The sequence below is a fragment of the Choloepus didactylus genome, chromosome 3 (assembly GCF_015220235.1).
Source record: "Choloepus didactylus isolate mChoDid1 chromosome 3, mChoDid1.pri, whole genome shotgun sequence".
NCBI lineage: Eukaryota > Metazoa > Chordata > Mammalia > Pilosa > Megalonychidae > Choloepus > Choloepus didactylus.
This window is the reverse complement of record NC_051309.1, coordinates 194729087-194756578: the sequence shown is the minus strand read 5'-3', so window position 1 is coordinate 194756578 and position 27492 is coordinate 194729087.

The following is a 27492-nucleotide window of genomic DNA, read 5'->3' as shown; positions in this document are numbered from 1 at the left end:
TTTTTTCTTTCCTTCTTCTATCCTTCCTTCCTTTCTTTATTCCTTTTCTCTTTCTTTCTTTCTTTCTTTCTTTCTTTTTTTTTTTTTTTTTGAGAATTTTATCAGAGAGAGAGCCTTCAATTGGAATGAACAGCCTTAGGCTTGCTATAATTATTTATCATCTTTTGTTACACCTTAAGCAAGTTACTTAATTCATCTGTATCTCAGTTTCCTTAATTTCTTATAAAATGGAGCTGATATCTATTTCTTGAGTCATGTTGAGAAACAAATGAGATAATATGTATATAAACATTCCGTAAATTCCAATGCAATGTGCAACTTGTAAATAATATGAGAACCAAGTATCTTGTTTTGGAAAAATGGACAAAATTTACTTTCCTATTTTTTTGGTCCCACAAGATACAAACAATATAGTTGAGAAGAATTCCCACTGGTTCTAATTTCCAGTTATGTCTCTGCCTCTCATCTGTCACAGAATACCTTGAATTAGACCCTCCAACTCTGGTATTTGGGAATCCCTTGACTAGACTGTTAACATTTAAAGCATCTGTCGAAGTATATGAGAGCTTGAATGAAACAAATAGAAACCTTAAAATATTGTATTGTAAACAAGAGATTTATTAAAATGTAAGTTTACATTTACAGTTAAAAGAATTCTTTGTCTTCTACATTTCTGTATAGGTTCTCTTTTCTTTTCTTTTTCTTATTTTTTTTAAGTTTCTTACCACACAATCCTTACTCTTTGATCACGCTATCACTTTTATTTATTTTCTTTTCCTCACAGCTTATACCCAGGAATTCCTTAAAATATATCTCAATGTCTCCAAATCCAAGTCTAGTAGTATAATTTAAAAAGCCTGAACTGTTGGGTCAACTGTAAATGTGTTAAACCATGAGTATAGAGATCATACTGGTAGGTGCATATACTTTGACTTGTTTTTCATGTAATTATAGATTATGCTAGGCATACCTGGTTAGCCTTTCTGATGAACCAATGATACATGTTGTTGATTTCCATCTTGGTTCAAGAATAAACGTTATCTATGAATGGCTAACAGTGAATTTATTCACAAAACAACTGACCTCTATTGTGATAGAACTCATATCACTATGGATTAATATGATCATAAAATAAATTGGATATTATCTTCTTTAAGTTTCCTTCCACTCTCACCCCAAATATCCAAAAGCTACTCTTTGGATGTCAGGCATTCTGGATGATTAATTACTCCTTTATCCATTTTAAAACCAGTCTCATTTACTAAGAAAACTCAATTTTTATATTCTGTATCCTTTGGGACAAATGATGTTAACCACTTGGTATAGAATACTATTTGATATGCATTTGACATCTACGGTTTTTTCATGGATCCAACAAACTGTTACTGCATCATGGGGTCTGTTCATTCGCCAGCTGCTCCTCTTGCTTGAAATACTCAGCAGTTGAGGAGGGAATGTTCACATCCAACCTCTGGTGGATTGCAGCTGTGATCTGTGAGCTCATTGTTCTCCTCTGTGAAGCTGGTTATGGCCTTCACACTATGCCTATTAATTAGAACATATGAGCAGTTACTGGCACTTTATGAGGAATGTAACAATAGATATTGAATATTAAATGTGGGACTGCAGTGATATGCTGTACTGCTGAAGTGTTGAAAGGACAGACGTGAAACATTTCAGCTGTGATTTAAAAGAAAAGAGAAGAGATTTCTTTTAAAAGCATTATAAGGCAATATACATAAAGCAAAAGAGGTGCAATTTTGAAAGGAGCAAAGAATGAAGTTAATTTCCATAATGGAATCAAAGGTTGCAAACAGTAAACATTATTATTAGAAATATGCAACTCGGTTTGTAATCCTAATGGATCAAGAATACAATATGCATTTATAATGTGATTGGCAAGGTTGGAAAGGCCTTGACAGGAAGTCTTTCTGTACATTTTGTAGCAATAAAACATTGCTCAAACTTTGAAGTTCATATGATTTTAGTGCACAGCAGCTAGAAAATATAATGTACAGTTAATATAGCAACTGCGGTAGGACTGAATCATGAATACATAGTTTACATATGGCAATTTATCCAGAACCTTGCACAATTCTATTGGGTAGAAGAAATTGAGTTTTGATAAACACCATGTTATCTGAACCCAAAGGTTTAATCCAAGCCTTAACAGTGGCTCAGCAGGCCATGAAATATTTATATTGTTTTTCTAAGTATATACATTATTTACTGAACAGTCTATAAAGTATTTACATTGTTTTTCTAAATACAGTATACATTATTTACATTCCACTGTACTTTTTCCTGATTCAGGTAGAACAGAATGTTTGGAAATCACTGTGTCTGAAGAGGTAACTAGAAATTGGAATGTGGGTGTGTCCAAAAAATCAGTATCTTCCTTTGCCTCCATTTCTTCTTATCCACCAATCATGTCATTTTGCACTTGCCTGAAGGCCCCCAGACAAAATAATATTTGAGTTATACCACATGCATATCATGTTATAAATCTACATGGAGTTGGACCGTATGATGTATGTTCCTTTATAGGACCTGGTAGCCTGACTTCTAGGTTTGAATAAAGTGCTCTCCCTCACCCAAATCATGAAGCATTAGTCTAGCTTCCCTTAAAAACCCTTTCATACATTTAATACTAAATATTGATATCTACTTAAATAAAATGTATATCTGTATACCTTTCTGTTCTCAAGTATTCTCAGGTATTCTCAATAATTATGTGGAGAAGGTTGTGATTTAATGATATGCTTGCATATGGGTACACACTTACATCCAGATAAGCATGCAATACAGTCAACAAAATATATTTATCATGCGCATTTTAAAAAGAATGTTATGTAAATAGTGACTAGTTTTAGTATTCTATGAAATGCTATAATTTGATAGTCTTTAGGATTACAAACTGTTTTCTGAATCCCTGCAACAAAATCGGAACTTTTAAGCTTAAAATAATACTCTGAAAGTGTCTTCTGAAGTGAAAAAGTGTGAGCCCTGGCTAATTTAGAGCATAACTGCATAGCCAGACTGCTCTAGGCCACACTAGTGATTTTCTGTAGAGAGAGGGTCAGGAAAAAATGTTCCATTTAAACTCACTTGCATGAGTGAGATTGAAACCACTGAGGTAAATGCAAAACAAGTCACCCAAATTAGTCATCAGAGGAAGGAACTGTATAACCACAATAACTGATAAATAAAAGTCAAGTATATTTTTTCTAATTTCTAATATTAAGATTCAAAGACAAAATCATTTAAACTTTAAGGACAAATAAAATCCTGCAGTGAAATGGTTCAATTTTTCATAGCATGCACATTGGTTTTCTTCGGTCTTTTACTTGGACAAATAATACATTCCAGTTCAATTTTATGATTATACAGTACTATTCTGATAACTATATTTATCTCTTATGAATAAGGCAATATAAAAACTAGATCATTTGCATAGAGCTCTTTGCTTCACACGTACTTAATTTTCTGTGTGTAATCCCTGCATATGGAAATTAACTTTCCTCTTTTCTCTCCCTCACAGATAGCGCTAAGAAGTAGATTTGGTATATATCTCTTTCAAGTCTATCCACACCACAGCTTCTCTGTGGAGCTCAGTTCTGAGTTCCAGGCACCCTCAGGAACTCATGTCAAGAACTGATGTCTAGTCCCATGGAAGCCAATAGCATGATGGGATGAGACCAGTCTCCCGTCCCTTTAGTCTCCCTAAAATTACAATTCCAGAATATAAAAGTTTATGTAAATATCTTCACTACAGAGTTGAGGCAACTACAAAATGAAATTGTAACAAAGAAGAGGAATGCTGAAAATAGCTAAATCAGACATTTCCCTAACTTTCAAATACGAGAAACTAAAAGCCTGGACCCTACCTAATGTAGGTTAGTCAGGGCTGCTCACCAACTCCTCACCTTGTCCCTTGTCTCTAGATTGAGGCTACTCACAGGATGCCACACTCTTAATCTTGAGGATGAGGCAGAATCAACAGTAGTTTCCTTTGGATTCGTTGTGTGATTCACAATAGAATATGGATTATAGGAGTACATGGTAATAAGTGATCACAACTTAACTTGCTTAGAAAACATGCAGAATCCCAGGCCTCACGAGAGAGAAAACAGATTGTATAGATTGAATATATGATTCTGGTATAGTTGATTTGGGTTGCAGCCTAGAATCTGCATGTTCTACAAGCACCCCTGATAATTCTAATTCAGGTAGGCCAAGGGCCAGAAACTCCAGGAAACACATCTCTGAGGTTGTGAACATTAAACAAGAAGTTACAACCTAAAAAAGTAATCTGTGATTCTGAAAACTACTCTCAGCTGATATGGGCCAAATAGTTTTTTGGGTGCTAAGAGGCCAATAAATACCAGGCATATCAGGAGTTGATCTAGGAAAAAAATACTAGAACTCTGCCTGCTGCATTTCCTATGTTTTCAACAAGGACTTCACAAAGACCATCTCATTTAATTTTCTCAATAACTTTATGAGTTAAGAACCATTGTCTTCATTTTACTAAACAGGAATTTCAAGTTTAGAGAGTAAAACATACTTGATTAAAGTCACACAGAGGGTGTGTGCAGGGGCTAAGATTTGAAACAAAAAGTTAAATCACAACTTTGTGAGCATAATTAACAGCACTGAAATACTTATCTGAATGTGATATGAAGGGGAAATGTTAGATTGTATATATGGTAACAATAAATTAAAAAATCAGTGGAACTACACTACACAGTGAACCCCAAGTTAAACCATGTACTATAGTTAATAGTACAATTATAAAAATGTGCTATCAGCAATTATAACAAATATTCCACACCAATGCAAAAAACATTTCATTGTAATAATAGGGTGGTATATGGAAATCCTGTATTTTATGCATGACTGTTCTGTATACCCACAACTTGTCTAATAAAAGAAAAAAAACAGTTCACATGTGCTTTTACACAATGCTACAGCTGATAGCCTGTCCTTGTCTGTAGACCTCCTTTCTCCTCTACCATCTTCCTTGCCTATCAGGCAGGATATTTGTTATGGTTTGGTCATAAAGCGGTACTTAGGCCTAGATTTCAGCACCAGCTCCTGCTTTTTGGTTGAAAATAAGCCCGTGGACAGGGGCTAGAACTCTTGATATTGCTCCTCCTTGGTCCTAAGCAATTCCCTAAAGTAGAACCCCAGTTTTCTGTCTTTCTGTTCTTCAAGCGCTCTATTGGAGTATGATGTCTCAGCCATTCTTTACCAGTCCAACTTTTCTAAAATATTCTTTCAAACTGTTCTTACAGTTTGAAGACTGTTTTCAGATTATCTGTCTACTTCCTCAAAGTAGAACTTTGGAACCAATACAATTTTCCCAAACTCTATTCTAAGTTGGTGTGTTTCTGCTGCCCCAATTTATTCATCTCAATGGAGATTTAAAAAATCAAAATAGAAAATTTGAAAAACTTTCTACCAGTATGCTTGCAAACTTGGAGAGAAATGGACAGTGCTTAAAAAAAATTATAAATGTGCAGAAAGTTACTCAACAATTAGAAAAGTGGAAAAAAACTAAAAATGAAAAAACAAACATTAAATCAGCCCAAATACCCTCTTCTCCATATTTCTTGTTTTGATAACCAAGTGAACTATTTTTCCTTTTAGGTCCTTTAATTGCTTAATGTTCATTTGTGGCACCATGTGATTGCTCTCTCTTCTCTTTTAGTACATTTATGTATGGAAATATATCTTTGTTGTATGTTAGCTAGTACTTACCTGTCTTTGAAGGTATAATTTTTTTCACATCAGTCCAGTCCAGCTTAGTAAATCAAATTCTTGGCCATACTTATATATTATATATATATAATAAATCAAATCCTTGGCCATATATATATATATATTATAGATCATGCTAAATATCTCTTGGGATTTTCCAGTATTGTTTGCATTTAAGCAATCACATTTCATCTCAGATCTTGTTTTTGGAATACTTATTGACAGCTCCTAGAGTAATATATATAATTTATTTAGGAAATGCTGATATAGACCTTTCTTATATATTAGTTTCCCAAATGTATTTTGTACCACACTGTACAGTAAGATTCACTAGAGAAAGAAAAGTTTAGAGTCAACTAAGTTCATATAACACACCCTGCTTAAGAGATTTACAAAGAGTGTCTCTATAGTGAAGGCTATAGCATGCCCTCTGGTAAAGAAGCCTGCTTAACTTGGTTGAAACACCCTTACTGCTTTTCTCAAGGAACTCCCCCATTCATTTTGTGTATTTATTCTGAATAACCTCTATGGAATAGTATTTGGAAGTGCTGTTATTTTTAAAAATATTCAACACACATGAGACTGGCATTGTGGCAGGGGGCCTGCCACCTTTCCCTGAGACTCACAAATACATCCTGTGCTCAGGACCAGATAAGTTGGCCAGAAGGGACAAAACACAATCTTCTAGTAGATAAGGGGACTGCCAGTGCATTCTTTCCCCATTGTCCGGAGTGTATATAAATATTCACTGGAAGCCATCTGATTCTGCTTGGCATATTTTACATCTGGCTCACTCCTTGGTGGCACATCTGTTTCTGTCAAGGAGGGAGCAGACTTCCTCCACTAAGTCACATAAAAGCAGGAGAGGGGTGCTGCACGTGGAGTATCTCCCTGCACTGGCCACAGATTGAGACCCGCTGGCTATGGGAACTTTAAGCCACTAGTGAAGCTGAACTTGCTATTTATTTATTTATTCTATATGAATAAAACATCTTTCCATCCGAGTCTGTGTGAGTCATGTCAAACTCAACACCTGTCCTGGAGTGGGTGACATCTCTTTACATGTCTTTCCTTCTGCTTAGCAGGCATCCTTTATTGGGGATTTATCTATCAATGGCTCTCCTTTCACTCTTAGCTTAGTCTCATTAAAATATTAGTTAGAAATCTAGATCACACAACTATCTATGAAAAAATTATAGGGGGGATACATTTCACTTCTGTATTCCTAAGGGTCCATTTCAAAAGATATTCTTAAAACTACCATGCAACAAGGACATGGGATATTAAGAATGGTCTTTTCCAGAAATATTACATGCATACTCTTGAGCATGGTTATTGATAGTTTTATTACATTTTCTTGTGCCTTGGCTTTTTAATAAGAAGAATTATTCTTATTGAAAGGTAATTTCTTTTTACAAATTTCAGTTGTTTTCTTCTGAGGTGACACCCCAAACCTTAGAGTAATAAGTTATGAGGGCTATGGGGAGTCATAAAAGTTTTGTTCTCAGTCTGATAAAAATTGACTGATGAATTCTTCAGTATGAAACAAATCTCTGATTGTGGCAGAACAGTTGCTTTTAATGCTTAGATAAAACGGTGACCGACAAAACTGTTCCCCTCAGTACTGTTGCTGGAGTGACTGGTACCTGGGGTGCTACGACCAGACAGCTGTGCAGAAGCTGAATTTTCAGTGAGGGAAAAGTTACCCATGAGTGACTACACCTCACACCCACCATTTACAACAGCACAAATGCTGAGCACATGTGTGCTTTCGAATACTGCCACTCTATGCAGCTTTCCTTTCAAATCCTACTTTTCTTGACCTTGATAATCATTACAAATAGCTATCATGGTGTAGATGATCTTCATATGTCATTAGTAAAATGCTGTATCAAGGTAGCTAAATAAACTCTTATATTTTAGACAATTTGTGTCAGTGCCAGACCCACCCCCTAGTCATTGAGAACACTTGGCTAGCTGCCTGGTTGTAAAGCAAGCTTACGTATATCATTGATTCTCAAATGGACAAAAAATGTGCAAAATTTGCTTAGAACCAAAGGTTTGTCAAGAGAAATGGTGTCTGTGAGGAAAAGACTGCACAAATAGCCTCTTAGCAGCCAGAAGTATTATGTACCCAGAGGAAACTATAAGCTTTTTGTACAGATGCTAGATAAGCTTGCCAAGGAGCCATATGCTGCTGCTGGAAGAATATTTTCGCAGTTTGGCATCTGGATCCTGGAATTACCATTCAATAGGGAAAATGAGGGGCATATGAAGATGAGGAATAAGATAAGGTCCATGCTGCACCAAAATCCAAGTTGTAGAAAGGTGACTTTAAAATGTAATTTTAATGGGGAAGAAACTTAATTAATTTCTATTACTTTTGCTTACAAGTTTTAAGTGGGTGCAAACTATATGTCTCGTGGAGACAAAGCAGCTAGATTAGAGCAACTGATATAAAGCACCAGTAGTGGAAATTTTACTTTTTTTTAAATTTTATTTAAGGCAATCTGATAAACCAAAGACTGCAAGACAGAGAGACTGAATATAATAGAGGATTTATTTTCCTATCGGCTTTACTGCCTTCCTTTGATTATTTCTACACTCCATCCTATTTCTCTAATGCAAATAAACTGAATGAAAAAAATAATTTTTCCCTTCGTTTATGGAATCCAGGTTGTCTGCTGTGGAATGCAACCTACCAGATCCTCTTTTCTAAAAACTGCAGTGCACATTTTGGAATGACATTCAGGACAAAAAAAATAATAATAATAAAATAGATTTAGACTGCTTTTGAGGGACAAAATGTGACATAAAGTCTCCATAATTATTTGAATTTGAGTTCAATAGACATATACACACACTGACAAAAACCGACAAAACAAAACAAAATTGCACTGTGGATATAATTCAGTCAAATTATATTGGTCTAAATGTATCCATTTAAAAGAGAATGCTGGAGTGTATGCAATTTTGTGGGAAGAATACGTAGACATCCTAGAACTTATTATAATTTTCACCTTTTGACTATTGTACTCTGGTGGCTAATTAATAACACAAAATTTTCTGTCATAGTTGTATTAGCCAGGCAATCACAGGTCAGTATATCTGCTTGAAACAGCTGAAACAGTTTGATGTTAAGATGCCTTGGGATAATGGATAGAAAGGGAAAGACCTTTCTTTATCCTTCACTATACCCCTACTTTAGAAATAGATCCCATGTTTTTTAATTACAACAGAGCTTGTCACTACAATAGTGTGTTCTCTGTTTGCATTTGGTTTCAAATTCAAATAGATAATGAAGGTTAAAGAAGGTTAAATTTTTCTCTGGCTATGTTTACATGTTGCCAAAGCAGCTCATCCTTTCCGTCAGTTTAGTAAAAACAAAATAAAGCAAAATGAACAAACAAACAAAAGCAGCTAAATTATGTATTTGTTGTTAGGTAGCCAACAATAGGCAGAATTTCCCACCTCTGACCAGTTTGCTATTGTGGATAACACAATTAAATCCGGTGGATTGCTTCAGTTACCCTCTCCCTTTCTTTCCTCTTACTCCCTCCATCTGTCTTTTTCATATCTAGTTCTAAATGGAGCTAATTAATTGCAAAGCACTTTATAATTTTCACCATGCATGCACATATATTATACCCTGAAAGCTTTGTGTGACTGATACTCAGGCCTTGGGGTCCCCATTCTTCAGATTAAAAATATTGACCCAGATGAAAGATAGTTGATTTATATAAGTTTGTTCAACTAGAAGCAGAAATAGATCACCTGACTTCTATTTCAACAATAAACAAACACATCACACATGCATATATATCCCCTTTCTCCCCTTTATTTTTATCCTTTAAATAAGCCCACACTAACCTGTCCAGAGTGAAAAATTTAGTCAGATTTTCAGCTGTTCAGATAGTATGGAATATCATGCTGAATTTAGTCTTATAACTCAAATTCACCAGTTTAAAACAATCATATTAATACAATGTGCCTAATTTAATAAAGTCTTTGCTTTCTTACCAGTGTGAAAATGCCAGATTTCTCCTATAAAATAATTGCATAAAATAGTTTTTTACATTTCTTTAAGTTTATTGTTTAAAGATACCAAATGATACTTAAAACTTTTAATAACTTTACATGTAGACATTATTAAGGTTAAGTGTTTATGAATTAATATCTTTAAAACTTTGTTTAATTCTTATAAGTAAGATATTGTAAAATCAGGAAAATAAACAAATAAGGGATAAGCATAAAACCTATAGAATAAACAAAACAGATTTTAGCCTAGTATGACAATAATTTCTCCCATAAAGTCTTTTACTCTAGAACTAGGCATTTAACCATTGTTCTATTTGTAAATTTCTTGCCTGATTCACACTCCACATTTCATGAAAGTGAATGGGGGCAGAGTTTGGTGATTCTTGTGCAACTTTGTAGCCTGTATTAGAAACCTAGGTGTAGATACCTGAGGTTGTTTGTTATTACTATTGTTTTTGCTTTATTTATTTGAGACTATATTGACACTGACGTAAAAATGTCCTCTAAACATTTAATGTTTGGGTATTTTTCTAACCTTAGAGTGGAATAAAAGTTTGTGTCTAAGGCACAAAAAGTGTTCCTCTATTGGAACATTATTATTTTATCTGTCACTTAGCATCTCTACTTTACAACATGCAACAACTAGGCAGTATATCTCTAGGGTTATAGGCAATGACTCTGTGTCTTATCCTAGATGTTCAATGATTTCTGTCACTAAGAATAAGTAAAAAAAGTGTGCTCTCCCCATAAGCCTTTGTCACACAAACATGTATTGTATTATGTATATATAAAGAATATATGCTATGAGCTCATCATAATAGTTTGACACATCTTTTTCAGCAGAATTGAATTTTAGAAATGCTTATGTATAAAAGAAAGCAAAATAGAAACTCTGCTGTATCAGCAATATTCTCAATATTTTCTTATTATATTACAATTAAAATCCCTGAAGAAAATGCATCACTGCCTACCTTGTGAGAATACACTTGTGTCTTCCCACCCAAGCTATATCATCTTCCTTTGTTATAGACATTTGAGATGTGAAGTCTGCTTGGAAATTTACCTGTCAAAGGAAGACAACTCATGACCCCTCCCTATAGCTTTCCTTAAAAATCGTTTTTTAGAAAAATGTTAAATGCATTAACCTTGTTCTGATCTTGGGCACATAGCTGCAAAACCATTCTCAGGCAGGGATAATCGAAAGGTATGAATTTTTATACAGATTTAGCTGTTAAAGTATTTTTCCTGAGGCAAAGCCAAAGGCTAAACTTGTGCCACACAGTCAGCTACCAGAACTGTGGGCTGACTCTATTTCCTCAGCTCAGCGATCTACAAATGAACAAAGGGTTCATGATTTAGTTCTTAGTATAATTTATATGCCTCTTTTTCCCTTCATTTTTACTTACCTTGCTTATGCTGCTGGTTTTGAAAGTTGGGACTACTTCTAAATTTCAGTTTTAAGGCAGGGATCAATATACAATGATGCTATCTTGATCTTTTATAGGAGATTTCTTTTTATGTATCAACACTCTAACGTTGTGTTACTAGTAATATACAACATGGCATAATACGGTTCACATGGAATGAAATGATATCTGTTAACAGATACCATTAAGATACCCAACAGAATGTGGATCAACTACATTTTGCAAACCTATTGCTTTTCTCCTTTATGAAAATGTATATTCTACAGAAGGATCACACATATTCCAGAGAAATTTGTTTGTAGTTTGTAGTGGACTTTACCTATCAGGACAATTACAGCTAATGCCTGTTGTATTTCATGCACACGTTCAGTGCACAGAATGCAAACGCAGACTCCGGAGAGATGAAGCTGCCCCTGCCAAATAACTCTCAAAAGGGTAATGCCATTGACAAAACCCACAAGGGTGTCCTTGTTTTTAATAAGATTTTGGTTCAGGAACTATTAATAACTTTTTATTGATCATAAAAATATCCTCCACTGAAATTTGGCCCCTTGAAGACTCAATCACATCACATAAGAGATATGTTTACTGGGGTAGATTAAGCCAATGTGTTTCCTCTTAAAAATAACAATAATGCTATCTCCTTGCCAGTGTTCTTTTTAAATATTTTGTGTGCTTAAGTCAGAAGACATATTTTCAATAACCCTAATAGTTAAATTATTCTTAGAAAAACAAAAAAATAGTGTTTTACATATTGCTTTGAATAGTCATTAGCTACATAGCATAGAACGATTTATAATCAATTTAAAATTAAAGTAGTAACCTTTCAAATTATTTTTCGGTTGAGAAAAAAATAGTCACTAAAATCTCTATAGAATTATTGAAAAATCAAATCCAGTAAAATGACATGGAATCACAAATTAGTAATAACCACAACATCTTCAAATGAAAACTGTATTTTTATTACTTGTACTATAGCATAAAGTTAGTGTTGATATCCTGGAAAGAATAAAAATCTTATTTTAATAAAAATTATCACATCACTGAATCAATAATTCACCGGACAACTTAATTCACACACACACACACACCCACACACACACACATACACACACACACACACCCCAATCTATATATGGAGAGCATAAAATGTGACTTCTTTTTTTTATTCTAAACCTTTGGATCTGTTTTAATCATGGCTCTGTGAATAGCCAAAATGAAACTCCTCAGAGTAACCAGGACAGGATTTAGGAGGCAGGAGAGAACAAGGGGAGTGAAAAAGTGATAGGGAGGGAATCGCACAGCAGAGGCTTCGAGCTGTGGAGGGTGCCGTAAGAATCTGATCACCTCAGCTCCTTTTCTTCTAAAACTAGGGTCTAATACTTCATTGACTACGTTTTTCCTATTGTCCTAAAATTTTTAGTAAGGTAATGTTGAAAAAATCTGTCAAATCCCAGAGGCTGGTCTCCATATTTCAGTCCAACTGACATTACTGTCTTCACGGAATTCCTCCTCTGATGAGATTATTTATAGCCTATATTCAATTAAAAGCATCTACAAACCTCGCTTGTCCTTAAGATAAATTTTTCCATAAAAAGTAATTATTTTATTGAGATGAACTAATCAAGCCAATTATTTCAATCAGAGAATTCTGTAGGAGTGACACAGAATTTTCTGCAATCTAATCCATCTCCATGAGTTAACAGTAGCGAGGTTTCTGATGGTCCACAAAAGCTCTTGCCAGGAAGAATCCCCACTGAACTACGATGGGAAGAATTACATATATATTCTCCATGTCAGAGGTAATTTAGTTCAACAAGATGATTGTAAGGCACTTGAAGCTGGGTAAGAAGTCTTGGTGCTGCATTAGATCATGAGTATGCTTTTCTCTTTTAGTGTACGATTATTTGTGGTGAAAAGAAAGACGTGTCATCACTGAGCAGGACATGATGGCAACTGGTGCTAAAGACCCTGTGCTTGCTTTGTCTTCCTTTCCTGAGCGCAATGTAAAGATGGCAAACTTTAAAAATCAAGTCACCATAAAAGTTAGAAGCCCAGAAATAACTAGGCATTAAGTGTTGACTCTACCAATAAAGGAATAATGTTTTACAGATTAGAGAACTTGTATTGTTTGAAGTTCTCATGAGCACACCTCACCCAGATATATCTTTTTAAGAAGATTACGAGATTTCATGTGATGGGGTATCACTGAGGCTCTTTTATGTCAGCAAAGCAGCTGAGACCAGAGATGTATAATCTGATCGTTTTCACATTCAAAGGTGGACTAAATATATACCAACAAGCCATGAAACATTCACCCTATAAATGATAACAAAATGATAAACTCAGTAGGCTACCTCCCCTCATTATTTAATCCTGCCAAATTCTAACATTTTGTCTCAGGAATGGAGTAGGGTCAATATTGGAATTTGACTCATGGTAATTTTTTTTTGTTTGCTCTGTCATTTGATTTCAAATCCTGAGCTGAGTTGATATGAAGCTATTTCTATTTTATGTTTCCCACTTTGTGTGACTATACATTTCTCTGCAGAATTCTCACAAATTTGATTACAGGGTATTGCCCAGTTCACTGGACAATGTAATAAGTAATAGAGGACTCATATACTAAAGTATAAAAGAATCTAATTCCAAATCACACCAGGTCCAAGGTTTTCAATAAAAGGATTTTGGATCTTTTCAAAGATAAATCATTGACAGTAATTCCTTAGTTGTTCCCTTTATTTTCCTCTCTAATGTCTTTCAATTTGTCTAGGAATTTCTTCCCATGCCCATCCATGGAGTGGGAAACTATAATGGTATTTCTCAGATATTATATTAAAAGCATGCTTAAATAGTTAAGACCAATATGAAAAAAAGAAGGGAAATATTCATTTTTTTCCTGTTTTTACCATGCAAATATAGGTTCTAGAACCTAAACCAGAAGAAGTTTGGGGAAAAGTCTGGATTTGAATATAGTTGTAGAGAGAAACTTGGATTCCATACAAAGATTTTTCCTGATACCTAAAGTAGCACCTACAAACCTCACCTGCATGGATGGTATGATGGAAAACCAGTTAAAGCTGTGCCCTGCAGTGCCTGGAGGACCCAACTATTAAGAAACAGCAAGGCCCTGGCAGCTGGCTCTGGCAGTGAGGGATTGAAAATGCCTTCTTGACCAAAAGGGGGGAAAAAGAAAATCAACAAGCTGAGGTCACAGTGGCTAAGAGATCCTAAATAGAGTCGAGAGGCTATCCTAGAGGTTTCTCTTATGCAAGCTCCAGCTAGACATCCTGAATGGTCACAGTATGCCATGCCCTTACCAAAAGTAGTCCCCAAATACCTAGGTCGCTACCTGAGATTCTATAAAAGATGCACTCACTAAGTTTTATCTTTCAGAAATTTAAATCCACCAGAGTGTTCCTATGCCAAACAAGTCCTAAAACCCAGAGGCAACAGCCTCTTTAAGAACAACAATCAGATGCAGCCTCCTTCCCCATGCTGTCGACACCCTCTTTCAGTATGAACAAGTTAGGGTGCTCACTGCCTAGACACCCATGAAGATGGGGAAAGAGATTAAATGAGAGGAAGGGGCAACAGACAAGATAAGATATAACAAAGGTCTGTAAATACTGAAACTTCATATAATTATATATACATATACATATACATACATACATATGTACATATATATCTATATAGATGCTGGGGTGTTGGAATAGCTGGAAGGAGGTAAATGACATGGTAGAATTGCAACCTATGACATCCTTTGAAATTTGCTCTATAGCTACTCATTGAATTGTGCTTTGAAAGTCTTCACCTTTCTGTACATATCCCAGGTTGTATAATAAGGAAAGAACTGAAACTGTGAAATTGTAACCAATAACAATTACTGAAATTACCTATATAACTGCTTGTTGAGTTATACCTCGAAAATCAACAGTTTTCTGTACACATGTTATATTTTACAATAATGGGAATAGCTGAAGTTGTGGAACTGTGACCCATGATATTCTTTGAAATTTTCTCTCTAACTACTTGTTAAATCATACTTTGAATGTTGTCACTCTTATGTATATATGTTGAAGTTCCCAATAAAAAAATGTGTAAAAAAAAAAAACAGCAAGGAATGCATAGTATCATTCAAGATTCTACTTTCATGAACTTAATGTTGGTTTCAGAAGCACTGGTGAAATCTAGCTCCCTCCCCTCTCCCCCATAATCTGCATTACTACTCAATTCCCTCTTCACTCAATCATCTTGGTCAATCAGTGAAGTCTGTCTGGTATCTTTTATTTACAACTGGAGGAAGTTCTTGTTTCCCTTTTTGGGTGATCCCACACACTGAAACTTTTGGAAAATCTCAAGCTGTGAGGGATCCCCCTTCCATGGAAACTGTCAAGTTTCATCCCAATAAACAGCTTGTCTATTACTGCTGTCCATTGTTCAAATGTTTTCTTGATCAGCTCACTACAGTTCCACAGAAGTGACCCAGAGGTTTTGCAGGGGAAAGGGCAGTCCATAAGAACAGAGCTCTGTGGTTATCCTCCAAGTAGCTGACTTTATTTAGAAAAGAATGTGTGAAATTTTGAACTTAGGAATGCTCAAGAAGAGTGGTAATCAATTAAAGGAAGGCTGATAGCTCCATGAGAGTAAAAAACAAACCTTTGGCCAGCTAGTTTACCAGACAGAACTAAGGAAAGAGACAACTGAGAAGAGCTTTGGTAGGGTTAGAGCAAACCCCAAGGAATGGCCATGCAATGGGACCTAACAGAAGCAAACTTCTTATCCAAGAAATTAGATAAAGAGACACTCATGGAGGCCTTTCTAAAACAACTGTCATCACAAAGTAACTATGTGCATGTCCAATGCTGAGCACTCAGAGGAAGGACATCAGAGGCTTCACATTGCAGGGAAAAAAGGCTTCACTGAAATAGTCCAGACAAATCAATAAACAAATAAGCAAACAAACAACAAAAACAAGTCAAGGAAGACAGCAAGGAAGCAGTATCCAGTGTTATTATATTATGTTATAGAAATATCCAATTTTCAACAAAAAAATTACTAGACATGTAATAAAAGACAAAAGTGTGGTCAATGCATACAATAAAAGCAGATAAAAATAACTGCCTCTGAGAGGGCCCAGATATTTAACTTGACAGACCAATATTTCAGGGCAGTTATTATGAATATGTTCAGTGAAATAAATGAAACCATATTGGAGATGTAAAGGTAGGCAGACAATGAATGTTTCATCAAGTTGAGAATATCAATAAAGAGACTGCAATTTTAAAAATAATCATTTGGAATTTCTGGAGTTGAAAAGGAAATACTCACTAGAGGAGCAAAAGAGTAGATCTGAATTGGAAGGAGAAAGAATCAATGTACTTAAAAATAGATTGATATAGATAATGAAAGGTGAAGAACAGAGAGAAAAAAAGAAAAGAGATTTAGGGAAATGTGGGACATCATTAAGCATGATAACATTTGCCTTATTATAGCACCAGAAAGAAAGTAGAGAGAGAAAGGAGCAGAAAATAATACTTGAAGAAAAGTCTGAAAAATTCACAAATTTTAATGCAAAACTTTAATCTACACATCCAGGAAGTGCAACAAAATCCAACTAGGATAAACTTAAAGAGAACCGCACCCAGACACATCAAAATAAAAATGTCAAAAGCTGTACGTTAACAGTGGTAAGGGAAACATAACTCACTGTGTTCAAGGGAAGCCCAATAAGATAAACAGCTGACTTCCCATTAGAAATGATGGAGGCCAGGAGATAGTGGGATGGCATTCAAAGTAATTAAACAAAAATTGTCAATCAAGAATGTAATACCCAGCAAAACTATATTTCAAAAGTGAAGGAAAAATAAAGATATTTCCAGATAAGCAAACACTAAGTGAATTTGTTGTTAGTATACCTGTCTGAAAGGGAATACTAAAAGATGTTCTTCAGGCTGAAAGAAAATGATCTCATACAAATCCAAACAATAAAACTAAGAGCACCAGCAAGGTAATAATGTAATTATAATAGACAATATGAGTGCATATTTCCTTTCCTTTTTGCTCTTAATTTATTTAAAAAGAAATAAATTGTGTAAAACAACACGTATATAATGGCATCATTGGGTCTATACCATATAAAAATGCAATATATTTTACAATAATAGGCCAAAGGTATCCCCAGGCAAAAAAAGAGAAATAATTACAACAATGTACTTTTGAATTTTTAACATATATTAATGTAATATGTACAAACAATAATAGCAAAATAAAGGAAAGATGTAGTAAAACTATATAGAATTAACATGTCTATACCTCACTAGACTTGTTAGCATAAATCAAAGTAGATTTTGACAATCTAAAATGCATATGGTAAGCCTCATAACAACCACAAAGACAAAAAACTACACATATATCATATCTCTGTGTATTTGCATGGGTGTGTGTGTACAGTAAAAAAAACATTTAGAAGTTAACATAGTAAGCTAGAATATATTAATTGAATGGAAAGGAAACAGCAAAGGAGATTATAGATGAACAGAAAAACTTGAGATTTAGAAAAAACAAACATAACATGACAAATTAAATCCAACTATATCAATAACAACATTAAATATGATTAGATTTAGGAAGCCAATAGCAATGTAGAGATTATCAGACTAGATAAAAACAATAAAAGATCCAATTATATGCTGTCTATGGAAGACAAACTTTAGATTCAAAGATGGAAATCAGTTGAAAGAAAAATATTGGAAAAATGTATACCATGGAAATAACAAACATAGGAAAATAGGCTCCACTAACATCAAACAAAATATTTTTTAAAGCATCAAATGTTACTAGATATAAAATGGAGCATGTTTATAATGATAAGAGGGTCAACTGACCAATAAAAAATGATAGTTATGAACATATCAACACCGAAAACAAAGCCACAAAATAAACAAAGCAAAATCTGGCAAAATTGAGGAGAGAAATAAATGAAAATTGGCAGAACCGAAGAGAGAAAAAGACAAAAATTTTAGTTGGACATTTCAATATCCCGCTTTCAATAATGAATAGAACAACTATAAAATAAATCAATGAGGAAACAGAAGACTTGAACAAAATTATCAACCAAACAAACCTAACAGTCATCTACAGAACATTCTAACAAATAGGAGCAGAATACACATTCTTTTCAGGCATACATGGGGCATTCTCCAAGACAGATTAAATGATAGGCCATGAATCAAGCATCACTGAAATGTAAAATGAATGGAATCATATAAAGCATGTCTTCTACTACAGTGAAATGATATTAGAAATCAGTAACAGACATTTGATAAATTCATAAAAGTAAAAATTAAAAAAAAATGCTCTTAATGAATGGGTGAAAGAGGAAATTACAAGGGAAATTAGAAAATGCTTTGATATAAATGAACATAAATACATACCAAATCTTATGGAATGTAGCAGAAAGAGTGCTTAGAGGAAAATAATATAGCTGTAAATGCAAGAAAGATCTCCAATCAATAACTTAAATGTCCACCTTAAGAAATTGGAAAAAGAAGGACAAACTAAACCTAAAGTAAGGAAAAGGAAACAAATAATAAGATTACTGCCAAAATTAATGAAACAGAGAATAGCAAAATAAAAGAAAATAAACAAAACCAAAACTTGGCTCTCTGAAAAGATGAATAAAATTGATAAACTTATACCTACACTAACCACAAAATTAAAAGAGAAGACTCAAATTACCAATGTTCCAGTTTGTATATGTTATTTCCCTCAGAAAAAGCCATATTCTTTAGTGCAATCTTGTGGGGGAAGATTTATTAATCATTCTGATTAGGGTACAACCTCTTGATTGAATGTTTCCATGGAGAAGTGACTTACCCAACTTTGGATATTACCCCATCCATTCAGTGTGGCACTTAATTAAATCACTGGAGTCCTATAAGAGCTCAGATAGAGGGAGCTCAGTGGTGGAGACAGCCATTGAAAACAGACTTCTGCTAGCTCAGAGTTTGACTGGGAGAAACTAAGAGAATACTCCCACATGCTTATAGAGAAACTTCTTGGGAGAAAGTCATTTTGAAACCAGAACCCCAGAGCAGACGCCAGCACATGCCTGTTCTTTCCCAGCTAACAGCGACATTCCAGATGCCATTGCCATTCTTCAGTGAGGGTATCCTCTTGTTGATACCTTAGTTTGGACACTTTTATGGCCTTAGAACTGTAACTTTGTAACCAAATAACCCCCCTTTATAAAAGCCAATCCATTTTTGGTATTTTGCATAATGGCAGCATTAGCAAACTGGAACAACCAATATCAGTAATGAAAGAGCGAACATTGCTACTAAACTTATGGAAGTAAAAAATAATTATAAGGGAATACTTCAAATAGTGGAATGCCAAAAATTAGATACTTGAGAGGATATGGCCAAATTTCTAGGAAAGACACAAAATACCAAAATTGACTCAAAAAGAAATAGAAAATCTGAGTAAACTTATAAGAAGTTATTGACACAACTATTTAAAGCTTCCCAAAAAGAAAAATCCATTATTTGATGGCTTAACTGGTGGATTCTTCCAAACATATAAAAAAGAATTCATATAAATTCTTCTCAAGCTCCCTTGAAAAGTACAAGAGGAGGGACACTTTCTGACCAATTATATGAGGCCAGTAGAACCCTGATTCCAAAACCAGACAAAAAAATCACAAGAAAAGAAATGACTGACCAAAATCTCTTATGATTTTAGACTCAAAATAATTCAAAAAAAAAAAAAAACAATATGGGAGCACAGAATCCAACAACATATAAGAGGATTATAAACTGATCAAGTTGGTTTTATACCACGACCAAAAGAGGAGTTTAATCTCTAAAATAAATTAATATTATATACAGTATCAATAGAATAAAGGGGGAAAAACATGATTACCTCAAGAGATGCAGAAAAAGCATCTGATAAAATTTCACATGCATTTATGGAGAATGCACTCAATAAACTAGGAATAAAAGCAAATTTCCTCAATCTGATAAATCCCATAGTTAAAATCACACATAGTCATGAATTGCTGAATGATTTCCCCCCAATATCAGCCAAAGACAAGTATGTCCACAGTCACCATTTTATTTAACATTGTACTAGAGAGGTTCTAACAAGACTGATAAGAGAATAAAATGAAATATAAAGCATCCAGGTGTGAAAGGAAAAATTAAAATATCTTTATTTGCATAAGGCATGATCTTGTATATAAAATCCTAAGGAATCCACTAGAAAACTATTAGAACTAATACAAGAATTCAAAAATTATGCAGGATAGAAGGTCAATATAAACATCAACTCTTTTTATACACTGATAATGAACAATTAAAGCAGAGCTAAATAATGGCAAGACATCTCATGTTTATTGATCTGAAGACTTATCAGTGTAAGATAGCAATATTCCCAAAATTGATCTATACAAGACACTATCAAAATCCCAGCAGTCTTTTTCACAGGAATTGAAAAACTAATTCTAATTTTTTTTATGGAAAAATAAGAGATTCAGTATAGCCAAAAATATTTTGAAGAAAAAGAATGAGGTTGAAGGACTCATCTTTCCTAATTTAAATAATTACTATAATGCTGCAGTAATAAAGACAGGGATAAGGATAGGTGGATCAATGGAATAGAATTTAGTATTCAGAAATAAACCTTCACATTTACAGTGTTCTGGTTTGTTAATGCTGCCATTTTGCAAAACACCAGAAATGGATTGGCTTTTGTAAAGGGGGTTTATTTGGTTACAAAGTTACAGTTCTAAGCCCATAAAGTGTCAAAGGTAAGGTATCAACGATAGGGTACCTTCACTGGAGAAAGGCCATTGGCATCCAGAAAACCTCTGTTAGCTGGGAAGGCATGTGGCTGGCATCTGCTTGCTACCAGGTTGTGTTTCAAAATGGTGTTCTCCAGAGCATCAGCTTTCAATGGCAGTCTTCAAAATGTTTCAGTAAGCTGCAGCAGCAAGCTCCTTCTGTCTGAGCTCTTATATAGTGCTCTAGTAAACTAACCAAGGCCCATGTTCAATGGGCAGGGCCATACTTCCATGGAAACATTAAATCAGAGGTCACACCCTAACCAAAGGTGGCACTTACAGTTGAGTGGGTCACATCTCCATGGAAACAACCCAATCCCAATATCCCACAAGATTGGATTAAAAGATCATGTCTTTTTCTTGGGAGCATACTATATCCAAACTGGCATATATGGTTAACTAATTTTCAACAAGGATGTAAAGATAATTCAAAGGGGAAAGAATAATCTTTAAAAATGAGCCTCGCTCTGGTCCCTGCGGCTGGCCGCCGAGCCGTGTGTCTCCTCCTCCACCACCACCATATTGTCTGTGTGAGGAGAGGGGAGAGCGGCCACCACTGCTACCGTTTCCACCAAAGAAAGAATGCTGAGGCAGGGCAAGATGGCGGACTGGTGAGCTGTACGTTTTAGTTACTCCTCAGGGAAAGTAGGTAGAAAGCCAGGAACTGTGTGGACTGGACACCACAGAGCAATCTGACTTTGGGCATACTTCATACAACACTCATGAAAACATGGAACTGCTGAGATCAGTGAAATCTTCATCATTTCAGCAGACTGGGAGCCTCCCTACACAGCCCAGCAGCCCAGAACTGCCCTGGGGGGACGGCACTCACCTGTGACATAGCACAGTCATCCCTCAACAGAGGACCCGGGGTGCACAGCCTGGAAGAGGGGCCCACTTGCAAGTCTCAGGAGCCATACGCCAATACCAAGGACTTGTGGGTCAGTGGCAGAGACAAACTGTGGCAGGACTGAACTGAAGGATTATACTATTGCAGCAGCTTTAAAACTCTAGGATCACCAGGGAGATTTGATTGTTAGAGCCACCCCCACCTCCCTGACTGCCCAGAAACACGCCCCATATACAGGGCAGGCAACACCAACTACACACGCAAGCTTGGTACACCAATTGGACCACACAAGACTCACTCCCCCACTCACCAAAAAGGCTAAGCAGGGGAGAACTGGCTTGTGGAGAACAGGTGGCTCGTGGACACCACCTGCTGGTTAGTTAGAGAAAGTGTACTCCACGAAGCTGTAGATCTGATAAATTAGAGATAAGGACTTCAATTGGTCTACAAATCCTAAAAGAACCCTATCAAGTTCAGCAAATGCCAAGAGGCCAATAACAACAGAAAATTATGAAGCATATGAAAAAACCAGACGATATGGATAACCCAAGCCCAAGCACCCAAATCAAAAGACCAGAAGAGACACAGCACCTAGAGCAGCTACTCAAAGAACTAAAGATGAAAAATGAGACCATAGTACGGGAGACAAAGGCTATCAAGAAGACCCTAGAAGAGCATAAAGAAGACATTGCAAGACTAAATAAAAAAATGGATGATATTATGGAAATTAAAGAAACTGTTGACCAAATTAAAAAGATTCTGGACACTCATAGTACAAGACTAGAGGAAGTTGAACAACGAATCAGTGACCTGGAAGATGACAGAATGGAAAATGAAAGCATAAAAGAAAGAATGGGGAAAAAAATGGAAAAAATCGAAACGGACCTCAGGGATATGATAGATAATATGAAACATCCGAATATAAGATTCATTGGTGTTCCAGAAGGGGAAGAAAAGGGTAAAGGTCTAGGAAGAGTATTCAAAGAAATTGTTGGGGAAAACTTCCCAAATCTTCTAAACAACATAAATAGACAAATCATAAATGCTCAGCGAACTCCAAATAGAATAAATCCAAATAAACCCACTCCAAGACATATTCTGATCACACTGTCAAACACGGAAGAGAAGGAGCAAGTTCTGAAAGCAGCAAGAGAAAAGCAATTCACCACATACAAAGGAAACAGCATAAGACTAAGTAGTGACTACTCAGCATCCACCATGGAGGCAAGAAGGCAGTGGCATGATATATTTAAAATTCTGAGTGAGAAAAATTTCCAGCCAAGAATACTTTATCCAGCAAAGCTCTCCTTCAAATTTGAGGGAGAGCTTAAATTTTTCACAGACAAACAAAAGCTGAGAGAATTTGCTAACAAGAGACCTGCCCTACTGGAGATATTAAAGGGAGCCCTACAGACAAACAAAGAAAGGACAGAGAGACTTGGAGAAAGGTTCAGTAGTAAAGAGATTTGGTATGGGTACAATAAAGGATATTAATACAGAGAGGGGAAAAATATGACAAACATAAACCAAAGGATAAGATGGCTGACTCAAGAAATGCCTTCACGGTTACAATGTTGAATGTAAATGGATTAAACTCCCGAATTAAAAGATATAGATTCGCAGAATGGATCAAAAAAAATGAACCATCAATATGTTGCATACAAGACACTCATCTTAGACACAGGGACACAAAGAAACTGAAAGTGAAAGGATGGAAAAAATATTTCATGCAAGCTACAGCCAAAAGAAAGCAGGTGTAGCAATATTAATCTTAGATAAAATAGACTTTAAATGCAGGGATGTTTTGAGAGACAAAGAAGGCCACTACATACTAATAAAAGGGGCAATTCAACAAGAAGAAATAACAATCGTAAATGTCTATGCACCCAATCAAGGTGCCACAAATTACATGAGAGAAACACTGGCAAAACTAAAGGAAGCAATAGATGTTTCCACAATAATTGTGGGAGACTTCAACACATCACTCTCTCCTATAGATAGATCAACCAGACAGAAGACCAATAAGGAAATTGAAAACCTAAACAATCTGATAAATGAATTAGATTTAACAGACATATACAGGACATTACATCCCAAATCACCAGGATACACATACTTTTCTAGTGCTCAAGGAACTTTCTCCAGAATAGGTCATATGCTGGGACATAAAACAAGCCTCAATAAATTTAAAAAGATTGACATTATTCAAAGCACATTCTCTGACCACAATGGAATACAATTAGAAGTCAATAACGATCAGAGACTTAGAAAATTCACAAATACCTGGAGGTTAAACAACACACTCCTAAACAATCAGTGGGTTAAAGAAGAAATAGCAAGAGAACTTGCTAAATATATAGAGATGAATGAAAATGAGAACACAACATACCGAAACCTATGGAATGCAGCAAAAGCAGTGCTAAGGGGCACATTTATAGCACTAAACACATATATTAAAAAGGAAGAAAGAGCCAAAATCAAAGAACTAATGGATCAACTGAAGAAGCTAGAAAATGAACAGCAAACCAATCCTAAACCAAGTAGAAGAAAAGAAATAACAAGGATTAAAGCAGAAATAAATGACATAGAGAACAAAAAAACAATAGAGAGGATAAATATCACCAAAAGTTGGTTCTTTGAGAAGATCAACAAGATTGACAAGCCCCTAGCTACACTGACAAAATCAAAAAGAGAGAAGACCCATATAAACAAAATAATGAATGAAAAAGGTGACATAACTGCAGATCCTGAAGAAAAAAAAAATTATAAGAGGATACTATGAACATCTGTATGGCAACAAACTGGATAATGTAGAAGAAATGGACAATTTCCTGGAAACATATGAACAACCTAGACTGACCAGAGAAGAAATAGAAGACTTCAACCAACCCATCACAAGCAAAGAGATCCAATCAGTCATCAAAAATCTTCCCACAAATAAATGCCCAGGGCCAGATGGCTTCACAGGGGAATTCTACCAAACTTTCCAGAAGGAACTGACACCAATCTTACTCAAACTCTTTCAAAACATTGAAGAAAATGGAACACTACCTAACTCATTTTATGAAGCTAACATCAATCTAATACCAAAACCAGGCCAAGATGCTACAAAAAAGGAAAACTACCGGCCAATCTCCCTAATGTATATAGATGCAAAAATCCTCAACAAAATACTTGCAAATCGAATCCAAAGACACATTAAAAAAATCATACACCATGACCAAGTGGGGTTCATTCCAGGCATGCAAGGATGGTTCAACATAAGAAAATCAATCAATGTATTACAACACATTAACAAGTCAAAAGGGAAAAATCAATTGATCATCTCAATAGATGCTGAAAAAGCATTTGACAAAATCCAACATCCCTTTTTGATAAAAACACTTCAAAAGGTAGGAATTGAAGGAAACTTCCTCAACATGATAAAGAGCATATATGAAAAACCCACAGCTAGCATAGTACTCAATGGTGAGAGACTGAAAGCCTTCCCTCTAAGATCAGGAACAAGACAAGGATGCCCGCTGTCACCACTGTTTTTCAACATTGTGCTGGAAGTGCTAGCCAGGGCAATCTAGCAAGACAAAGAAATAAAAGGCATCCAAATTGGAAAAGAAGAAGTAAAACTGTCATTGTTTGCAGATGATATGATCTTATATCTAGAAAACCCTGAGAAATCGACGATACAGCTACTAGAGCTAATAAACAAATTTAGCAAAGTAGCGGGATACAAGATTAATGCACGTAAGTCAGTAATGTTTCTATATGCTAGAAATGAACAAACTGAAGAGACACTCAAGAAAAAGATACCATTTTCAATAGCAACTAAAAAAATCAAGTACCTAGGAATAAACTTAACCAAAGATGTAAAAGACCTATACAAAGAAAACTACATAACTCTACTAAAAGAAATAGAAGGGGACCTTAAAAGATGGAAAAATATTCCATGTTCATGGATAGGAAGACTAAATGTCATTAAGATGTCAATTCTACCCAAACTCATCTACAGATTCAATGCAATCCCAATCAAAATTCCAACAACCTACTTTGCAGACTTGGAAAAGCTAGTTATCAAATTTATTTGGAAAGGGAAGATGCCTCGAATTACTAAAGACACTCTAAAAAAGAAAAACGAAGTGGGAGGACTTACACTCCCTGACTTTGAAGCTTATTATAAAGCCACAGTTGCCAAAACAGCATGGTATTGGCACAAAGATAGACATATAGATCAATGGAATCGAATTGAGAATTCAGAGATAGACCCTCAGTTCTATGGCAGACTGATCTTTGATAAGGCCCCCAAAGTCACTGAAGTGAGTCATAATGGTCTTTTCAACAAATGGGGCTGGGAGAGTTGGATATCCATATCCAAAAGAATGAAAGAGGACCTCTACCTCACACCCTACACAAAAATTAACTCAAAATGGACGAAAGGTCTCAATATAAAAGAAAGTACCATAAAACTCCTAGAAGATAATGTAGGAAAACATCTTCAAGACCTTGTATTAGGCGGCCACTTCCTGGACTTTACACCCAAAGCACAAGCAACAAAAGAGAAAATAGATAAATGGGAACTCCTCAAGCTTAGAAGTTTCTGCACCTCAAAGGAATTTCTCAAAAAGGTAAAGAGGCAGCCAACTCAATGGGAAAAAATTTTTGGAAACCATGTATCTGACAAAAGACTGATATCTTGCATATATAAAGAAATCCTACAACTCAATGACAATAGTACAGATGGCCCAATTATAAAATGGGCAAAAGATATGAAAAGACAGTTCTCTGAAGAGGAAATACAAATGGGCAAGAAACACATGAAAAAATGTTCAGCTTCAGTAGCTATTAGAGAGATGCAAATTAAGACCCCAACGAGATACCATCTAACACCGGTTAGAATGGCTGCCATTAAACAAACAGGAAACTAGAAATGCTGGAGGGGATGTGGAGAAATTGGAAGCCTTATTCATTGTTGGTGGGACTGTATAATGGTTCAGCCACTCTGGAAGTCAGTCTGGCAGTTCCTTAGAAAACTAGATATAGAGTTACCATTCGATCCAGCGATTGCACTTCTCGGTATATACCCGGAAGATCGGAAAGCAGTGACACGAACAGATATCTGCACGCCAATGTTCATAGCAGCATTATGCACAATTGCCAAGAGATGGAAACAACCCAAATGTCCTTCAACAGATGAGTGGATAAATAAAATGTGGTATATACACACGATGGAATACTACGTGGCAGTAAGAAGGAACGATCTCGTGAAACATATGACAACATGGATGAACCTTGAAGACATAATGCTGAGCGAAATAAGCCAGGCACAAAAAGAGAAATATTATATGCTACCACTAATGTGATCTTTGAAAAATGTAAAACAAATGGTTTATAATGTAGAATGTAGGGGAACTAGCGATAGAGAGCAATTAAAGAAGGGGGAACAATAATCCAAGAAGAACAGATAAGCTATTTAACGTTCTGGGGATGCCCAGGAATGACTATGGTCTGTTAATTTCTGATGGATATAGTAGGAACAAGTTCACAGAAATGTTGCTATATTAGGTAACTTTCTT